This window comes from Athene noctua, chromosome 2 (genome assembly GCF_965140245.1).
Source record: "Athene noctua chromosome 2, bAthNoc1.hap1.1, whole genome shotgun sequence".
Taxonomy (NCBI): Eukaryota; Metazoa; Chordata; class Aves; order Strigiformes; family Strigidae; genus Athene; species Athene noctua.
Genome location: NC_134038.1, coordinates 44,579,650 through 44,593,554, shown reverse-complemented (window position 1 = coordinate 44,593,554; position 13,905 = coordinate 44,579,650). Strand labels below are relative to the sequence as shown.

At 35.0% G+C, this 13,905-nt stretch overlaps 1 protein-coding gene across 5 annotated transcripts in view; it reads right to left on the bottom strand.

The window, feature by feature from the left end:
• The window catches only part of ST18 (ST18 C2H2C-type zinc finger transcription factor), a 170,424-nt gene that overhangs the window by 100,874 nt on the left and 55,645 nt on the right, over nt 1–13,905 (bottom strand). For 2 of the 5 annotated variants that reach the window (XM_074898964.1, XM_074898971.1), the window contains exon 1: nt 1,347–1,445. The exons of 1 other annotated variant lie outside the window; for it this stretch is intronic. The gene's annotated coding sequence lies outside the window, so the exon portion shown is untranslated. Of the gene's footprint in view, nt 1–1,346; nt 1,448–13,905 lie in introns of those variants that run through there. 2 more of the 5 variants (XM_074898969.1, XM_074898967.1) reach the window with 2 other exon arrangements.

Genomic DNA, 13,905 nt, shown 5'->3' with positions numbered 1-13,905 from the left:
AAATATATTATTGTCTCAGAGAAGGCTTTCATCACAAATGCTGTAATTTTCTCCAAGAATTACAAAACCATTGCACAGCGAAACCAAAGAAGACACATCTACACAATTAACTAATTTAATAGACAAAAGAGATAATAAATGGTCATTCTGTATCCTAAAAAGATCCTTAACTGACAAAGTTCACCCCATATAGTTTAAGGATAAAATCTGGGATTTGTGCTTTTATAATCTATTAAATGAAAAATTAACAGCACCTTGCAGAAGATTGTCTTGCTATTTACATATGAAGAAAGACAAACATCTGAACTAAGTGCTTTGTTAAAGACAAAAGAAAGTCAGAGAGAGAGAGAGAGAGAGCTATTGCTGATCAGAGTGTTAAACAGACTTTCTCTAGCATCAAATGTTATTTCATAAAAATCATCCTCCTGCAAAATGTTGTCCCAAAAGGTCCATTCATTCTTCAACCTTGCCTGATATTACTGTCATTTAACTTTTTTAAGATTTTCCTGACACAGACATTCATTCTAAAGTACAGTATTTGCTTTTTTAATCAGAAGATCTCAATTCACTCTCTGAATCCCAAATAATTTAAAAGACTGAAACATCATGCTTTGAAAGACCCTTTTTCACTTAGAGTAATGCTATTAAATATATCGATCAACAGTCTTCATTTTAAAAACATTACGCGTGATTTTAAAGCATTCTAAAACATCATGAGAAAGCTCTTTGGTGTGTAATACATAACTGCAAGTGAACCTGCATCTTTCGAACAGTTGCTACAAATACATTGGTCCCACTCTCTCCCTCTCCCGTCTCATTTTTTCCCCTCTCTTTTTTTCAATGGTAGTATTTAAGTTCAGTAACTTTTCAAAATGAGAGGAAAAGTGTCCTTGTGATCATTTCCTCAAATCAAATAGCTAGAGCTGCAAATTTGCACAATTGTAAAATGTATATGAACAAAGGCTTTACTGAGGCAGTATAAATGCAATTACACCATGACATTTTATTCAGAAAGCTTTCTCAAAGCAGCTACAAGTAGCTATTTTTTAATTGAGGCCCAAAATAGCATTTAAGATAATGACCAAGCATACATTGTGGAAGAAACAGCATTAGTGTCATTTAAACAAAAAGAAAAGTTTTCAAAGAGCATTTTAAACATGGATTAAAACCCCTCAAACTTCTTAATACAAATCTCTCAAGCTTTCAACATTGATATATGGACAGGATTTTTTTTTTTTTTTTCCAAATAAGAGCACAAACAATAGAAAAGACAGAAAGTTACTAATAGTACAAGTTGCTTAAACATCAATGGGTTCAGAATAGTGTGAAAAAGTTGTTAAACTTACTTTATTTTTGTTTCCAAAACTTATATGTTTCTCCTCCCTTGTGTGCTGAACTGTGCACTAAAGCTGTGTCTTTGAAAGGTAGTTCCCATGATATGACATCCAGTGCCTTTGACTGCCTAGAGATAAGCACCTGCGTTTGTGTCCCCTCTTTACGTCACACCTCCCTATTCAAACCTTCTCAATATGATTCACATTTGCACATCAACAGCCTCATGCGCATACACAGATTTTTTTCGGCTCTGGGCCCAAAACTTTCACTTTAATTTTCATCACATGATTGCTGTGGCATATGTCCTTCCAAACCTCCCATATATCAGTCATCATGCAAATGAGATGGAATATCACTCCTCTGCAGCAGATGGCCAGGGATGATAACAATGGCTCAACAGAGGAGATTCAATGTCCCTGACTTTATCGCCACGGCAACAACAACCTAAAATATATGTAATGGAAGTGGTGCTTATTAATTTTGCAGGCTCGAGTGTTCTGATTTTGTGAGTGAATGGGCTGAGTTAAAAAGGGGGCTGTGTCCTCCTGCCTCTAGAAGACTATCTATAAAAGCCAGGGACCTGGAAATTATTTTCAGTGACTAAGAAGGCAACAGCCTAGCAATTATTTGAGTAATTAGGTGTAATTCCTCCCTGTAGGCCTTGTACCCTCCTGTGCTTGTTTCACAGAAGCTTGCGAATTAGACAGGCACAGATACTGAAAAGAAAAGTGCCTCAAGATATAGCAGGAGAGCTTGCAGGAACTAAGCTTCAGTGATATGACACTTGGCCTCCACCAGGCTTGGTAAACAGAAGCCCCAAGCCATAAGTAAATAGAGGCCCCACTCCACAAACACAGACCAATTAAAATTACAAAGGCAGCCACACTTCTGGGTGGGGCTGGGGGGAAGCTTTATTCTGCCATGGTCTCACTGTGAGTTGCACACATAATGGTCTCTGAGTTCGGAGCACCATGTACTGTATTTCCACTGCTATCTGTCACTATCAAACCCAAGCACAGGGCTCTCTTCAGGCTCTGAATTTCTCCCTAGTGATTTATCATGTGCCTTTAAGGAAATGTTTCAAAGTGAATTTTCTGTGTGCCTTCTAAATGCAAACCAGAGAGAAGAAACAAATGCAGCAATTTGCTATTTATCTTCAACAAATTAACAGGAAATAGTGGGGATCACCATTTTACCTCAGAGCAAACAAAATATCCACAGCCCCTCATCACCCAGTTCATGCCACAGCTTTCACATCCTTTACTATTTTGAGCATGTGAGTACACATTTGATTCTTGAGAAATAAAGTTCAGCTATGAACTGTATGTTTAACTAAGGAACTATATGTCCAGAAACTGTATGTCTTTTGTTCTTTTCCTCGGGGGAGACCTTAGAAAAATGGAGAATCCTTTGTCTCCCTCTGCAGTAGAGGGGAGGATGTTTAAGTAAAACTGACAAAACACTCTGGGAAGTTGCGGCCTCATCATGTGCTAGAGATTTAGTGCAGAACTGGACCAAGGAAGCTTGCTACTCCTCACATAAGAGAATTCCTCAGAACTGATGAGATTGTTGAAATAATTTGCACTCCTCTCCTTGGAACCCACACACATTGAGCAGAAGTGATGTGTAAATTTGAAGCCAGAGAGGAGGCACCAAGTGACATTAGACCCCTTGGAGGAAAACTGTGTGGTGAGGCAACACTTGAGGCAAGTGATAAAAAACTCCAGAGGTAGTGCTGGGCCTGTGGATCCTCCCCCTGTTTTGGGAGGGCTCAACACACCTAGGCATTGCTCATGTTCTGTATTAGCATTTCCAGTCTTCATTTTTTATGAAGGCAAATCCTCCATGTAAAAAAAAATGCAGGGACATTTCTGTTTTGCACCAATATTGTAAACTTCCAGAACTATTATTTACTTATCATATGCCTAAACAGTGACAAGCACACTTACCTTCTGACTTACTAACAGGTGCTACCAGAATAGGAATATTCAGCACTGAATGATCTTTCCTATTCCACTATGAAAAAAATCTTCTGAATGTGAAAATAGTGAATAGCTGTTTTAACCAAGGAAAAACCAAAAGTATTTATTTTCTGTCTTTAGTATTGCCAACTACTTATTAACTACCAACAGAAGTATTTAAAATAAAACAAGTGCAAAGGAAAGCTTATTGTTCATCTTCTCCTACTGTGGTGTGGAGTTTGCTACTACATTTTCCAAATATAATATTACTGATGAGTTTTATTTCCTTGTTTCAGTAAAGCTCAGCTGAAATGAAAACCTGGACTTTTATTTTTGGCTTGATTTTGTTGTTGTTGGTGGTGGTGTGTGTGTCTGCATGTGCAAAAAGGATTCTGGAATTGTATATGTCCATGTTCTTTACTTGTGTACATTTCATTCTCCACCCTACACCACTCATAAATGTTGCTGCTATGGTGAACTGAAGACACGAGCGTGGTCCAAGCCTATGCAAAGCTCTGAAACTCCTTGTTAGTGGATCAGTAGTTGGACAGAAAGCCAATACACAGAGTACTATAGGAATGATGTTTTCCTGACAGCTTGTGTTATTTATGGGACTGGCCACTGTCTTCTGAACCAGATGGAGCTTTTTTCCTTTTTTTTCTTTTTTTTTTTCCCCCCTTTTTTTTTTTTTTTTTTTTGATCTGCTGTGCATGGCCCTAATTGATCATGGAGTGAGACTGGCATTTAGGTCACTGTCTTTATATTTTCCAGCGTTAAGTATGATCCTGGGTTGGTGAACTATCTCATCTCTAAAGGTACAACTCATTTAACAAAGCTATTCATATCCTCTCACATCACAGGAAGAACATGTGATGACAGGATGAGTAAAATTTGTAGATATAGATTATATTTTCCTGCCTGGTTCTTATCTATATGGTTGTAGTGCCATGCATATTACAACCTGCTTGCTGAAAAAAGGATTTAGAAGGTATTTCTCACATTCCACTGAGACACATAAGTTAAAAAATAAAAAAACCCTTTGTTATTAAATCAATCCTAAGTAAATTCAGATTTAACAGAACTTTGCTTTTTGCATGGTTTACAATCCAGTAAGTAATGATAAACTGGCAAAGATTGGATTGTTTGTGTTGAGAATTCATTTAAATAACAAAATATGTACTTATGATGTAAGTGCTTCAAAGTCAGCAAAACTTTAAGTTGCAAGTCATCCTATCTTGACCCTCTAAGCAGTAAGTCGTTCAAAGTTTACCAGAATAAGAAAAGGATACAGAAAGAGTTAAATTCTCCCTCAAACTGCTCATTTGGGAAAAAATTAAATCTAACAGGAGAGTGATGACTTGTTGCAGAAACTCAAATGAAATAAATGTGCACTGCAATATGCAGTATCTGCCATTCAGTCTTGTGCTGGTAAGAAATTGTGTGGATCTAATATGAATACTCAGGTACCAGACTTTATAGTCTTCTATTAATAAATAAAATACTCTTCAAAGCGTATAAACAAAATTGTAAATTAACGGTGTAATATACCAGAAAAAAAACACAGCAAAGACTGACAGATAAAACTTCCTTGCAGACTGTACAGCAGTTATTTGGCTGCTATTCAAGTTCATGGGAAACTTCAAAAACAGCACGTAACTTTAAATTAGTACTATGAATATTGTACTGAATAGTACTAAAAATTTCAATGTTTTCACCTGAATTTGGCTTATCTTCACAGTTAGGAAGAAGAGACTGCTACAGTAAAAAAAGAAAGTTTTCATTCCTCTGCAGAAATAAACAGACTCGCTGTATTCCTACATCTTGCCAAGTGATAATCCAGATCTAATTTAAAAAGACAAAACTTGTTTATGATACAGACTTCTGAACAAAGTAGAGATGCCTAAGAGACCTCACGAGATGAAAAATAAACAGTAAACATAATTATAAAGAAAATTCAACATAACAGATATATTTCTACTTCTAAGAACAGCTATTAGCTCAGCAGAATCATAACTGAACAGCCTGAAAACAGAGAGGTAAAAGAAATAAAAGAGACTACATGAGATGTATTGGATAACAGGCAGTATGGGAGATGAATCTTGATTCTTCACAAAGAGATAAGGGAATGAAATATTCTCTGCTGGTGCCAGTAAATTCATTGCATGTGTTGGCATCATCAAGCACCAAGTGCAGAGTCATTATAGACAATAATATTGCCAAAGTTGCCAAACCCATGTAGCACCTGGTTGAATAAAAATAATAAATCAGCCTGGAGTGAGTTATGTTAGCAGGCTTGTGCTGAGGAAAAATGCCAAATACATACACAGCAGAAAAACTACAAGTCATTAAGCATTCAACTTTGAAATGACATTTTGAAAATGTGCTAACCATGTTTGTACATCGTATTACTTCAAAAGTGTCAATTTAGAGGAATAAAAAGAATGAAGAAGAAAAGATATCTGACCTAATATTAACAAGGGAATGATTATCCAAATAAAACTATATATTGGCTCATGGGAATGTTAAGGCTTTCAGCATGCTCTCTGTGAAATACTCTATTCACTGAAATAACAGAAAGATTTCATTTTCTCTCTAGTTATCTTTTTTCTTAAGTGTTTACTTAACAGTACCCTAGAGAAAGACAGAGAATTTTGGAGTATTCCTTTTCTGTTAGTCGATTCTACCACAGAAAGCTGAAAACAGATATTTCAGGTGAGTTTTCTCAAAGCCTCTTAGTGCAGGCATGCACCCAGTTCTCTTAGGCTTTCTGTAAAAATACTCAGGGGACTGTGGACGACTCTCCATTTAAAGGATGAAAAAAGTCATCCTTAATGGATTTTGTTGTTGGGATTGTACCTCACTGAAAGGGAGAATAGAATATTGCTGTTCTGAGTTACAGTTCTATGAAATTCAGGCTGATCTAAAACTGAGAAATGAAAATATTTTTCTCTTTGCAGTCTTATTTACTTTAATATATAGCCTTAATAAGTAACTGAAAGCAGTTATTTAATAAGCACTGAAAATTAGGTGCAGGTGATGTCAAATATGGATTAAGTCTTTCAGAAAAATCCCATAATAGGGCTAAATATTAAGAGTAACAAATTTTCTTAGCTCTTGCTGCTAATTAAAAAAAGCCCTGAAACACATCTTTCTCCAATCATCGTATTATTAAATTCATAAATAAAAAAACCCAATGATATTGCTGCTGTGGTAAGAAACTTTTGATTATGGATACTACCAGGTTTTCATTTGCTACTTAGATAGCTGATCAGACAGAAAAATTCTTTTGAGTCACAATATCAGTTCATGTCATAATTTAGTAGTTTTCAGGTTATATAAGTCTTGACTCAAAAATAATAAAAAAACCCAACAACAACAACAACAAAAAAACCCAACAAAAAAAGCAAAACTCTGCTTTAGGTCAACTTTATTTTAGAGAACTTTTGACTTCTAAATTACTGATCTGATTTCTGCCTATTTTATGTATTTGTGTCTATAGGTGTCATTCCTACCTTTCACACACCATCACAAATGTTGTTAGAAGCAGGGGTGACACCTTTAACACCTCCAGTGTTAGCCTCTGCAAACTTCATCACGAGAGTATTTCAAGCATCAGAATAAATCTTGTTTGGTAAAATCATTCTTTCCAGCAGAGAAAATGAGCCCTGGAAATCTTAACAAAAAGCTCACTTATCTCACTGTCCATGAGGTCCTGAGAAGTACAAAACTCAGTTGTATAAATATCCTGGGCTCTGGCAACGGTGTCTTTACTTCAGTTTCCTTCATAACTTTCCTTAAGGCCTTTTCACTGAAGCCCACCTATGGCCCTCCGAGTAGCAGCATTCCAGGTTCTCTTCAGGAAACATCCCTTCTCTGATTTGGACTTGTCTGCAGGCAAGATCCTGCCTTTGTTCCTGTTGCTCACATAACCAACCACCCTTTCCAGAAAAGAGAAGTCAACTGATAAACACTCATCCACTGAACACCCGCCTTTCAGCCTAAACTCTTGTCCTCAGAACTCCCTAGGCTTTCAGCTGTGATTTTCCAAAGGTTTTTTTATTCTGATAGCCATGTTTTGGGAAAGTGTCTAGGCAACCTCTGCTGCTGCTCTCTCAGCAACATACACAAAACTCCAACTATTGACATCAATGTCTTACCCGATCACTGACAGCTGCTTCGTTCAGGGAAATCCTGCTCATCTTTTTCTGTTCTCTCTGCTTATGTGCAGAGCATACTTATTATGCAAAGAGAAGCTTAATAACATTGTAAAAATAGTGATCTTATTGGTCTTGGGTTTTAATAATTCCAAATGGCAAAGCAAAATTCAAAAGGGTCTGAACATTAATTATCACAATGAAACCAGCCAGTTAAAAAAGGATTTTTTTAATGTATATTGTGTGGATATAAAGAGAGAAAATATTAGCATCTTTTTACTTCTTTTGCTCTCAAGTATTTTGGCACAGGAATAATGTATTTCCTACTGCTCCTAATTTTTTAGGATTTATTTTATAGATATAACCTACTGAAAACAGTCTGATTTGTTCAGAAGAACCATCTTCCTAGTACAGTTTTTTCTATTATATTTTTAAAACCTTGTTAGATTTCATTGTTAAAATCTCTAAATTTATAATGCATTTTTAAAGATAATGCAATGGTCTTGCAATACCATTAAAACTTTGAATAACTTTACTATATTCTCTTCAAAGAATCAAGTTATACCATAAGACATGCAATGATCTCATATGCACATCTTAAGCATTGCCTGAAAAGAACCTGCAGTCAGATTCACCTGTGTATGCAATATTGCTTATGTAAAATCACAATTGCATCTAAGTTTACATTCTGATGCATCTTGTCAGCATTTAAAAATACTGTATTAATACATTGAATAATTACAATTCTTAATATTATAGCAGTGTACAACAAACTTTTGGCTGTCCAAACACGCTATACATAGGTACATGAAAAATAATCTCTGATTTCAAGTATCTATACACAAATGCATTTTTATATAAACTCATAAATGCACATATGCAACTTTTTATACATAATACAAGGAAGCCTTCAGGGAAGAAAAAAATTGTTCTTTCTAACACTGAAGAGATCATTTGAATAGGATGGAAATAGTACTATAAACCTTCTCTGAACAGTTTACACAAAAGTAAGGGATAGCCATAAGATTTTTTTTTTTTTTTCCCCTCAATGAATCAATGAGATCTGCAAGAATGCCAGGCCTTTAATCATAAAGAATTTAAAATGCTTAGATCCAGAATGGGATAACAACTATCTGAAAAAGGAGGGAAGTATGTTTCCATGGACTATGCTTGCTTTCTTTTCTTACACAGTTTGTTGAACAGCCTACATGGCCAGAGGCTATTCTGGACCTAATCCTAGAAAATGAGCCAAGCATGATAAATAAGGCTGAATGCTGGGAGTGGCTAGTGTTCACCACAGTGTCATTAGGCAACCTCTACACTGCAGTCAGTAGCCTTCTGTAACTTAGTATATGTTTTTTTCTGGCCTTCCTAACAGCAGTCTTTTCTTTTAACACTCAGTCATTCCTTTTGTGCTGGAAATTTCAACAAAGAATATGTGGACAGCTCCAGAAATTAAACACTTACTCAAAAAATCCAGATAGATCAACATGTGCTTTATACGTCACTTTGAGGTATATACCACACTAGGAGATATGCATTGATTTTGAAAATGTTGATCAGATTGCCCAGTCCTATGTCTCAAGAAGTCACCAGCAAAATATTGTTACTGTCATCACCAAGAGAAAAATTAGGCCCATCCCTCCTAATAGAAAAAAAAAAAAAAAAAAAAGAGGACTGTTTTGTTAAATTATTTCTAAATAATTTCAACTAATAAGGGCAGATATGGTAGCAAGAAAAAGGAAACATTTTGTCTTAGTGACTTAAACTTTGTAACTGTAAAGAAATGTTTTCTCAATTTTGTACAAAAAAATTAAAATTAAAACCTAATCCTCCCACCTCACCAAATAAACAAAAAAATCCTCATCTATTCTTCTTTGCTTTTGGGGAAAATATGGTAATTTGTATTCCAATTTTTCAAGCCAAAGTTACAGGGGGCTAAAATAGGGCTTATAATAGAAGTTGATTGCAACCCTAACTACAGAGGGGCTACTGCCTTTCCATAATAAAGAGCTGTGCATTTCCAAGGAGAGAGGAGAATGCTGCTCTGCATGACTTCTTGCAATTTTGCTTCTTTAAATTAAGGTTGTGTCTTGGGAACTTTCTTAGTTCCTTTGCGCATGAAGTTTGATATTTCACTTCATGTGGTTTTAATTTTGATCTAGCACACCAACATTTTGCAGTTGATACATTTTAGAAATGGGGAAAATTTTTTCAGATCTGTGATCTTAATTTAGTTTGTTTTTTTCTTTTTCTTTTTGTATGAATCAAATGAAAAGGCCATGCAGGCTAAAGCAGCAATTTAAACATATTTGGATTTAGTTTGCTTGCATTGTATTGTCTTCTTGCTTAACGGTAGAATGATTTTTGGCTGTTTTAATTTCAGTCTGGAATGAGTGCTGGCTGTTTTTCTTTTTTCTGGGCATAAAATGGGGGAGACCACAGAGACAGTGTCAGGAATGTAAACTGTGATCATAATAACCAGTGCCCAGGTATGAGATTATTAGCCTCGGTTTCTATTGCACAAAGGTTTAACCAGCATTTAATGTTTTTTTAGTTGCCTGGATGCTTCACCACCATTAAAGGCTGCTGAAAAACTAAACCAACAGCAAGTAAAAGAATGAAATTCTGTAAGCGAATGAATTATGTAAGCATAAATTTAGATTGTTTTTAAATATTTAAAAGTATTTTTTTTTCCTAATGTCTTCATGAGTGCAAAAGAGATGAAATTTGAGAAAATGGATATCCATGGAACAAAGATTTAAGTGCATATAAATCCAGACATATGCCCTGGTCTCCAAAACTTTGATGTAGATTCAACTCCATTATCCATTACTCCATTGCTACTAATATCTGCAAAAATCCATCATGTTAGAATTTGTGTTATGTCTATGATTAGTGAACCTAATACTTTAAAATATTTTCATTATATTGATAGGTCAGAGCATTCTTCCAAATTTAAGAGCCTTGCATTGAGGCAGCAAATTTAATAGTTCCCAATACTTGCAAGCACACTTACTGAGTATAAAGTCTCTTACCTTTTTAGGGACACTAGGCAAAAAACTTCACCTGTACAAAAAAGGGGGTTTTTAATCACAGACTCTTTGGAGCAGAAATATAATATACCAATAAGTATTGCTAAAAGAGTCATGCATTTTTATTCCTTTCCGCAATACTAAAATCTTAAGTGACTATGGAGGAAATTAGTTCAAAAATGTAATTACACACACATTAATTGAAATGATAGAATAAAGAACGGTATCTGAAGACAAAATGTACTTTACAATTGTTTTAGCATCTAAAAGGTCTGAAAGATAATCCACACTGCATTTTGACACCTGATGAAATAGTGTCTCCTAACTACTGCCTAAACATGTAACACATGTATTTTGTGACTGTGTATTCAGAGTACTCTTTCATGCTAAACTTATCCTTTCCAAATATTAATGAAAACAGTAATATTGTTGTTCAAAAATATTGTTTGTAAAACAGGAGTGTGGCATTTCACACTTCAAAAGGGTGCTCTTACATCACTAGCAAAGACAACTGGAATCATGTCTTTTTGCATATCCAAGAAGTGTATTTTCTTTCTGTTTTAGGCATTCAAGTGAAAAAATTCTATCAGGTCATGAACAAAGAGTAAAACTTGTTTTTCTCTTCAAATCTATGTGTGATTAAACATGTGAAAGACCGTTTACTAGTTATATAGCATTACAACACACACAGACCATATCATATATATGTTTTTTAATAAATAGTTCTATATGCAGAATGTTTCAACACTTTTTATAATATATCTAAAACATAATTTTATGTAATAAATGTAAAAGAAGTATCTGTTTGTATATATTCCACACTGAATTCCCATTTCCATACAAAAATGTGATCCAAGTTATGAGGGTAAAAAATTAAGAGTCTTAAATAAAAAATAAATGTCATTTTTCCTTATCAAAAAAAAATGCACAAAATAAGTAGTTGAAGAAATGTGCATTCAGATAATATTATTTAAATGTGAAGCTATTGTATCTTCCAGGTTGTCAGAAAAAAGGTAGCTTTTGTAGTATAAGTTTCATGCGAGTTGAAAATCCACATCTTTGTAGTGCAACACTGCATTAAGAAAGTAACTACAAATGCAATTCTTTGAATCCAGATTTGTTGCTCATTTATTCAAACGATGGTAAGAATGAGAGGTTTAAATCACTATGATTTGCATCTATCTATGCTCGTCTAGGTTCTGCAAGAGTTACCTAAAATATGATTTAAGCTCTGTAGACCTCTAACTGCATAGAGTCCACTGATATTAAATTAAAATTGACTAAGGCCAGAAAAAACTACCAGACTGTGAATGGATAAACCGGTACTTTTAATTCTGCTTAGTAGGTGACATTGACTGAAAAACAAAATAAAATCACAAATACACCAGGAATGGAGTAAAAATGTAGCATTCGACTGTTTTCCTAAATAAGATACTAAAGATATGACTAATTTTGTTATGTTTTAAAGGACCTATATGCATTACTTTGCATGCTGCTGTATTTAGAAAGTCATTTAAGGGGAGAAATTCTGATGGGGTAAGCACTGACAAACACAGAACAGGAACCAGAGAGCCCATAATTTCCAATATAATTTCTTCACAAAAAGACATCTTCAGACAAATCCATGATCAGAGTTAAATCCATTAAAGCCAGAAAATGCACATCTAGGCCTTTAATGTCTCACTCGCTTAGTTACTTAATTCTGTTGAAATTATTCTGTTCTTTGTCTCAGAGGCTTAAACTTTCCATAAATAAATTGTACATCCAGGAGTGTAAAACACACCTACCTCATTCATACAATCCACTAGACCTTCTGTCACTAAGAAAAGGCCTGTCACTGGGACTTTAACACATTTCAGTGTGGCTGACAGCATTCCTAGGAAAAAAGTGCAGTTCATTGTCAAGTATCGACCAGGAACAGCACACCACGAACTCTTAACGGCTAGTTTGAGTGTTATAACCAGTCTGAAATCATGTTCCCAAAGAATTATAAAGACATAGTAGTCACTTTCTATTAGAAGAACAAAATAATTAAGATTTAAGGGACAGTACCAAGATTTTACTATTTTTTTCAAAAATCAGCTGATAGCCACTGCTTGTTAAAGAGAACAGGTTTAATGTGCTAGCTGTGAGACTAATGATTTAGCAGTTATTCACTTTTAGGTTCCCACATGGAGCATTGCAAAGGGCTAGCTGACCTTACACACTATTCAAATAACAGTGCTGGGACCCAGTGCAGAAGTGTTACCTAACAAGCTCAGAATTTATTTTCTTTCATTAACTTTAGACCTTAAACATAATATGACATTTTTTTTGTGGCTTAAAAGTATATAAGCATCTGTTAGCAGAAGCTTTTTATTTCACATAACAAGAGAATTCTGTTTATAATGTGTCACCAGCTGCTCAGTCAAAATGGGTTCTATTAGAACTAATTTAATTTTACATAAGTTGGTCTATTTGCATTCTGAGTCTCCAGTTAAACGACTAGGTACTATTTTGTAGACTGATCCCGCTTCAAGCCTCAGTGTATGGACAATGCTTAATCAGTGTGTACATCAGGAAATAAACATAATCATCAAGTGCACTAATTAAGCCAGGAAAATTTTGCAACATGCATACACTGTATGGATTAACAAGGCAATTCATTAGAAATCTTAATTATGGAATATTATATTTTCCGTACATTTTATTTTATGATGCTTCAGATGAGTTTTCTCTAAATACAGAAGCCATCTACACTTCTCAAAGTAGAGAGTGAGATCCTTTTAACTCAGGCACATCTGTGTAGCCTCTAGTCGGGAAGCCTCTATGGAAAACATGCTTTGTTATCTCCAGCCAGATAACCTGATATGCTCTTTTAAACAAGCGGTTGCTAATCAAATGTTAATATGCAGATGATTGAAAAATAAAAACAAAATAAAACATATAGATGAAAATGTCATTTGGTGATTTGGAGCCTCTCTTTGTCTTTAAAACCAGTTTTTATCATGTTTATTTCTGAAAAGTCAACAAATAAACACCTAGGGCTTGAGACACAACACTAGGTTTTTTATGAAAAAAATACTTCCATTGAACTCAGCATGCTTCAAGCTTTTAGTATAAACTGGATGCAAAACTCCAGTCTGAAGTAGAGATGTCAATAAATTCCAAATATGCATGATGGTAAATATATGGGCTCGTCTTCTCTGGCAAACAGTCTCACTGAGTTGACTCCCTGTCTAAGAAAAGATCACATCCTACTGTACAGCTTCATGTAAATGTCTTGCTGAAGGGGTTCTGCATGTGAAATAAAGGAGGCTGGTCTCACTGGAAGAACAGGGAATCAACCAAGCAGTTTGTATCAGCCTAAGTGGACATTATACAAAGCATTTTATCTGTTAGACAGGTATTATCCTATAACCAACTTCATCTGAAGTTGTT